This window comes from Eschrichtius robustus, chromosome X (assembly GCF_028021215.1).
Source record: "Eschrichtius robustus isolate mEscRob2 chromosome X, mEscRob2.pri, whole genome shotgun sequence".
NCBI classification, from domain to species: Eukaryota; Metazoa; Chordata; class Mammalia; order Artiodactyla; family Eschrichtiidae; genus Eschrichtius; species Eschrichtius robustus.
This window is the reverse complement of record NC_090845.1, coordinates 21449276-21456990: the sequence shown is the minus strand read 5'-3', so window position 1 is coordinate 21456990 and position 7715 is coordinate 21449276. Positions and strand designations below refer to the sequence as shown.

The window sequence follows — 7715 nt, the reverse complement described above, 5'->3', positions numbered from 1 at the left end:
TTTATCTCAGGGAGTTTATAACAGAGCAATAACACCAGAAAAACATCCGACTTCATTTATTTTTCAGTAAAATGATAAAAAAGGTGCACAAGTGGAAGAAGGTGGAGGGGAGACACAGTTCAAGAAAAGGGGAAAAGAGGAAAATAAATATGCAGTGCAACACTTACGGGCTCTGAGAAGTTCTTAGATTCAATAAACAACTAGTAGATGTGGCAGCACAGAATGACGTAACAGGCTGTGGGAGTGATCTTCGCTCACATAATCTCACAGAGCTACAACGTTCCCTGGGATTTGCTTTACTGAATCTGGGGCCTGATCACAGGAGTAACACATTAAGTCTCAATGCCAGTGATGGAGGGTTAACCCGAGATGAGACCAACAAGCAATGACTCTTTACCTTCCCCAGTCTTTGATCCCTGCAGTTCCAAGGCTGTGGCTGGTCCCTCTAATTACCCGCAGAAAGAGAGGTGGCAAAAACCTAGATCTAGACCTCAGCGGGTAGAGAATGAACCAATTGACTACTGTAAATTAGGTTAATCATCTAGCAATTAATTCAGTTCTCTGCCTCCTCTAGCGTGTCTTTTCTGGCCATGGGTTTTCTCAGCATGTGCATCTCTGTCGAGCTGCTGTAGGGGACGGCAGCAGTTGGACTCCTTAGAATCAGCCAGCGTGCTCGTTGGTGTGCTCGGAAGGCTCCAAAGATGGTGGGCACTGAGAACATTTTCCAAAGGCCTCATCCTGTGGAAAGCCAGGCGATTAGGGAGCTCAAGTGCAGGGGGTGCTGAGCCATGGTAAGCGCTGTCGGGCCAACTAAAGCTCGCTGGAATACACGCACGGCCAGGGACAGAGCCTCAGCCAGTGCACGTGTGGCCAGACTGCCTTGGGGGTCCTCCCGGGGAAGAGTAAGGCGTGGGCCACACTCTCCACTGTTGGCATTGTGGGCTGTAGTAGCTGACGAAAACCTCACATGGAATCGCCCAGTTCACTCGGATGGAGTACAGTTTCACTTCTCCACACGCCCAGATATATTACGGAGCACACTGTCTCCATCACCAAGAGTGAGTGGCCGCATTCTTCCATGGCTCTTCGGCCACAGGTGTAGCCGATGCTGCCGGGGCCCTGCCCATCTCCCCGGGGTACTTGCCATCCTGTACACGAGGACTGAGTGTTACTGCAAGCACTCCTGACGCTCTCTCTGAGGGCATCCAGGCCACAGGAGCGTGAGTGGCTCTCACATGTGGCAACCCAGAGTGACGGGAAATAATGCCCTCAGGACTGTCGTCAGTCAGGTGAGAGAGAGGAGTGGATGGAGAAACAGCCCAGCTTCCTTGCCTCTAGGGTGGAACCACCTGAGCTTGTCCTGTACTGTCTCCCAACGGCCCAGCAGGGACCAGTTGTCCACAGCAGGCTTCTGCTCATGACTGGGCCTTTGATCACCTTCTTGCCCATCCCTGACCGAGCTGCCCTTGCCCTGACCAGTGTTTCTCGGGATGAGCTCCCAAATAAACTCCTTGCACTCGGATCCTCTTGTCAGGGTTTGCTTCTGGGGAACCCAACCAAAGGCACAGTCAAGACGACAAGTGAACATCTAGTCCGTCCCGTGACAGAGTGGGCAGATACACCTCTCTACTGAGAGAGGGGTACCCGGGGACGCCAGCTTAGGGGCTGCATTTGGATCAAGCTCATGGTTTACAGAGCAGGGTAGTGGAGGGGTTCCGAACCAGGGGGATGATTTTGCCCCCGCGAGGCCTGTTGGGCAATATCTAGAGCCATTCTGGGTTATCACAACGGGGGACGAGTGCTGCTGGCATCTAGCGGGTAAGGCCAGGGATGCTGCTAAACATCCTACCGTGCACAGGAAAATGCCCCCTAACAAGTGCCACTAGTGCCAAGGCTCAGGCACCCTGGCGCTCTACAGCACAACACTCAGAAGACCCGGCTCGGGACACTTTTCTCACCTCTAGAAAGGGGATGAAATATTTCTTCACACGAGTCTTGAAGTAAAGTAACTAGAGCAGGGGCTCAATCGTTCCTTCATTCTTGTGCCAACTTTGTGCCAAGTAATGACCAAGTTGGTGAGCAGACAAAGATGGGAAAGGCATCGTGTCTGCCCTCAGAGAATCCAGAGGCTGGGTGTGGAGAACGGTGCAAACACTCGATTCCCTTCCGACGCGAAGCCTGGCTCTGATACGGCGTGTGGTACGTGTGCTTTGGCAGAACAGCAGAGACAAGGAGGCGAGCTCCTTGGAAGTCAGGAAGGGATGTTTGAGGTGATGGGTGGAGATCGGCAGGTGACTAAGCAGAGAGGGCACAGAGCCCTGAAGGGGTGGGCCTGTCGGTGCCCCGTGACTACGCTCAGAGCACAGAAAGCAAAGGAAAGAGAGGAGAGGAAAGAGGTGGGGAGGAGACAGGCGCCGGGTGGTGAGGGGCCTTGTCTGCAGGGCTGGGACAAGGTGAGCCAGCCAGGCGTCCAGGGCACCGGCCCTGTTGGGACCTGCACAAGCCGAGGGTGGCTGTCTCCTTCCACCCTACGCCCTAGGCTCCTGGTTGCCTCACCCTAGTCCCAGCCCTCCTCCCCTGTCATGCTGAGAAGCTACGGGGCCTGGTCTGCAGGCTGGGAGCAGCCCCCAGAAATCTTGCACTTCTTTACTTTTTAGAAGGATAACCTGACTCAAACACAGGTCCACTGTGCCACTTCCCCTCCAACAGATTCTACTTCAGATCCCCAAGAAAGCAGAGCTTTCCCTTTCTAATTAGCCTCTCCACCTAAACGGAATACTGTCCCAGACCGGTACTTTTTCAGACCCAACACACAGCAAATTCCTGAGGACAGAAGGTGAACGGGATCATGGTTGGTGAGAAGCCTGCAAGAGTCTGGCAGGCAGCTAAGTTCATCTGTTCAGGTTGGAAGAACAGGCAGTGCTTTGAGTGAGGGTCAGAGCTCCTGTTCACCTCATTCAGTTGGGCTGGATTAAAGTTGGATATTTGGATGACTGGATAGCAAACTATGGTTTAACTATCCAGTCTTACACTTAGCCTAAAGGTGGGCATGTGGAGGGGAAAAGAGAGAGACAGGGAAGGATGCTTAAAAGAGCTAAGAAACTAAACCGATTTCAAGCCCCCCCTGAGGCATCCACAAGTATTCACATTGGCCTTTCACATCTGCGGGTTCCGCATTTGCGGTTTCAACCCACCACGGATCAAATATAATCAGATCTGCAGAGGGAGAACCAGGGATGGGGATACGGAGGGCCTACTGTAAGGACTTGAGCATCTGAGGATTTTAGCATCCTTGAGGCGGGGCGGAGCGGGGCGGGTGTCCTGGAACCAATCACCCGCTGATACCGAGGGATGACTGTATACATTTGCCCCAAGACAACTGATATGCCAGGAGAAAATTATTCTTGTCTATTCCTGAACGAGGGACATGTTTAAGGAACTCTTAGTCAAGGAGTTTTTAATCCTATTTCACTAGACTGTATCTACTGTAATATGTAATTATCATAATTGCTATTGGTTAGAAAAACACATTTATTTTATGGTAGTCTGTAATTCAGGAATTTCACCAGTTTATCTTGGATTCTTCTCATTTGTGACTTCACTATGAACATTGTATTATCATTATGTCTACACCTAAACATCAAGAGATTCTTTAAAAAAAAAAAAAAAAAAAAAACCTGTCCAAAAAGGCTGGCAGATTGCAAGGCAACAATATTAATGGAAAACAATGGCCCATAAATTACCTAGGACTCAATCATACCACTCCAAACCACCACTAGGACTGTAGCTGTGGTCTACAGTTAGAGTAACCATTTAAACTGTACTGCCGTCACCTGGAACAACAGTTCTCAACCCTATCAGATGCAAACCACCTTTTAAAACAAACAATTTAATCCTGAATGTAATTCTTAGACGATATAACATACCTCCCACATACTTTGAAAAAGACTATAAAGCCCTTTCTGAAATACCTAGAGAAATAAAAGGTAAGTACTTCTGTAAAAGAATGTCATGTTACGTGCACATCTCTCTGAAAACCATTAGGCAGGAGATCACTGGAAGAATCAATGAAGAATTCTGATGCTTGCACCAAATACAGCGAGCCTCCATGTAGGCAAGAGCTATGTATGGGGACTCTTTGGGTGTGTTAAATTGGCGACGGACACCAGGAGCAGTCCTGCCACTGGGAACAAACAAGACATTCCCAAAACAGTGAATAATGCTTGGTGAAGTGATCGCCAAGAAATGACCACCTTTCATGACCTTCCCGGCAACTGCAGTACCACGAAAACTGGTGTGTATTAAAGCCGCACCAAAAAATGATCGATTTTTTTGTTGCCTGCTTGTGCTTTTCAAGGTTCCAAGAAAAGAAGGGGTGGCGAAGCCCAGCCCTTGGTGGAAGTGCGGGCCCGAGAACCAGCAGTGAGGGGGGCGGGCCTCCGCCCAACAGGCAATAGAAGGATGAGGCCTGAGCCTACGATCTGCGCAGGCGCACACGCGGATGCGCGCGCCTGCGGGGAGGACGTGCGGGGCGGGGTGGGGGGGCGGGAAACGCTTACATTCACATCCGGGCCATCCGCTGCAGCGCGAGGCGAGCGAGATCCAGCGCGGTGGCCGCTCGAACACCGTTAGGTCTTTCCCTAAACGCAGGTACTTTGCGGGCTGCTTCTTCGCGGGCGGGTGTCTTGGTGTCCTTTTTGAGGTGAGGCTGGTCGCGCCACTGTGGAGTGGCCGCGTTTGCAAGAATGCTCGTCGATACTGCAGACAGGGTTTTCACCGGGTTCATCCGCTCACTTAGGTTTTCTCCTCTCTTAGGGCCCCCATTTTGTTTTGTACCGCAATGCAGCAGGCTCTAGAAAGAGCTTTGGATCGTGCGGAGTATGTCATTGCAAGTGCCCAACAGAGACCTCCAAAAAGGCAATACTCATCTAATGGGGAAAAGTCTCTCTATGAAAAACTTTATGACATTTACGTTGAAGAATGTGAAAAGGAGCCTGAGGTTACGGAGGAATTAAGAAGCAATGTGAACCTGTTAGAGAAGCTTCTTAGGAGAGAGTCGTTGCCGTGTTTGGTGGTCAACCTGTACCCAGGAAAAGAGGGCTATTCGCTGATGCTCAAGGGGGAACATGGATCATCTGCAGAGACCATTCGACTGCCCTATGAAGAAGGGGAATTGCTCGAATACTTGGATGCAGAAGAATTACCTCCTGTTTTGGTGGATTTCCTGGAAAAGTCTCAGGTTAACGTTTTTCATCGTGGGTGTGTCATAGCAGAAATACGGGACTACAGGCAGTCCAGCGGCAGGGAACCTCCCCATTACCAAAGCAGGCATATTCTCTTACGTCCCACGATGCAGACTTTAGCCTGCGATGTAGAGGCCATAGCCAGCGATAATCAGAATTGGACCCAGGAGGACAAACTTTTGCTTGAGAGCCAACTGATCTTAGCTACAGCTGAACCACTGTGTCTAGACCCTTCTATATCAGTGGTCTGCACTGAAAACAGACTGCTCTATAACAAACAAAAGCTGAACACTCTTCCCATGAAAAGGAACTTCAAGAGGTATTCTATGGCCTCTCTGAATCGGCAGCAGGAGCTGTCTCGTCCACCTCCTCCTGAGCTAAGAGCCCTGACTTCCTGCAAAAGAATAAGAGAAAGTAAAACAGGTGGGAATTCCGGCCTCAAAACTTTTAAAGCAGGAAGTTGTGTAGATACGTGGAAACAGAGACCCTGTGACTTGGCCGTACCTTCTCAAGTGGACGTGGAGAAATATGCTAAAGGGAAAAAGTCTGTCGGATATGATGATTCACAACCAACAGCCTGGCCCGTGCATGAGGTACAAGGTGGTCTTGCATTTGGATGTGAGGCTGGCTACCAGTCCCAGGCAACAAGGCTGACCGTCAGGCAGCTGACTGATAATTCACTTGCCTCTGGAAAAGGGTCCGGTAAAGAAGCCACGTGGGAGAGACAGCTGTCTCCCCCCCACCCCTCCGCAGATGGCCATCCCTGCAGTTTCCTGCCCAGGCCAAAGACTGATGCTGGGAGAGTGGTCAGTCGGCCCGAGGAGTCGGTCCAGAAGAGCACCCAGTGTCCAGTGCAGATGTCACACAGCTCCAGTGGCTCCGCCGGTCTCGGGCAACCTTCTCCAGGGAAAGAACCAGAACAGCCTAAGACTGGGTGGGTTCAGTCTTCAGTGCCCGGCAGAGGAGCCAAACATCCAGCTCCACCCATGAGACTTCCTGGGCGCTCAGGAAGGAGCTCCTGGGGTGACAGCCTCACTTCACAGCAGGCAGGGAGCTCTCAGCCATGTCCATCTCCTGGCCCTGCTCCTAAGCCACCAGGTCTTTCCCAGAAATCCTCTGTGGAGCTGAGCCCGGTTAGCACGCTTCCTGCCACCGCCCTGTCCACTGCGGGCTCATCACGGACGACCCCGGATGCCCGGGTCACGGTCATGTCCGTTCGCGTGGAGGTCATCAGAGTAGTGGGCCCCAGTCGCAGAGGCCAGGCCTCGGGGAGAGGCTGTGCCACCAGGGCCCCAGCTCCCGGGGGGATGCAGCCGGGCCACCTGCCCGCAGGAGCTCTGCCGCCGCCGCCGCCGCCGCCTCCTCCTCCTCCTCCTCCTCCTCCTCCTCCTCCTCCTCCTCCTCCTCCGCCTCCGCCTCCTGCTCCTCCGCCTCCTACTCCTCCGGTAGAGGTTCAGCTGTTTTTGAAAGATGCTTCGGGTCTCGGGCCCTTTGCTGTGGTGCAGCTGCCCCGCGGTTTTCTCCTGGGGAGAAGCCAGCAGCGGGCCCCGCAGCCGTGCCTCTCCCAGCCGCTTCCCAAGCGGCCCCCGCAGTGGCCCTGCGCCCCGCCTCCTCGGCTGCCGGCATCCCAAGGTCTGGGGGCACGGGGTCCGGGGGTACGGGGTCCAGGGGTACAGGGTCCGGGGGCAAAGGGTCCGGGGGTATGGGGTCCGGGGGTACAGGGTCCAGGGACACAGGGTCCGGGGGTACGGGGTCCGGGGGCACAGGGTCCAGTACAGGGTCCGGGGGCACAGGGTCCGGAGGTACAGGGTGCAGGGGTACAGGGTCCGGGGGCACAGGGTGCAGGGACACACGGTCCGGGGGTACGGGGTCCAGGGACACAGGGTCCGGGGGCACAGGGTCCAGGGACACAGGGTCCGGGGGCACAGGGTCCGGGGGTACAGGGTGCAGGGGTACAGGGTCCGGGGGCACAGGGTGCAGGGACACACGGTCCGGGGGTACGGGGTCCAGGGACACAGGGTCCGGGGGTACGGCGTCCGGGGGCACAGGGTCCGGGGGTACAGGGTGCAGGGGTACAGGGTCCGGGGGTACAGGGTCCGGGGGCACAGGGTGCAGGGGTACAGGGTCCGGGGGTACGGGGTCCGGGGGTACAGGGTCCGGGGACACACGGTCCGGGGTTACGGGGTCCGGGGGTACGGGGTCCAGGGACACAGGGTCCGGGGGTACGGGGTCCAGGGACACAGGGTCCGGGGGCACAGGGTCCGGGGGTACAGGGTGCAGGGGTACAGAGTCCGGGGGCACAGGGTCCGGGGGTACGGGGTCCGGGGGTACGGGGTCCAGCGACACACGGTCCGGGGGTACGGGGTCCAGGCGTATGGGGTCCGGGGGCACAGGGTCCAGGGGTACGGGGTTCGGGGGTACAGGGTCCGGGGGCACAGGGTGCGGGGGTGCAGGGTCCGGGGGCACAGGGTG

The 7715-nt window shown here is 54.8% G+C and overlaps 1 pseudogene; it reads left to right on the top strand.

The window, feature by feature from the left end:
- Window positions 1-4840: 4840 nt before the first annotated feature.
- LOC137756243 (transcription factor SPT20 homolog pseudogene) lies at window positions 4841-6469 on the top strand (annotated as a pseudogene).
- Window positions 6470-7715: the final 1246 nt, after the last annotated feature.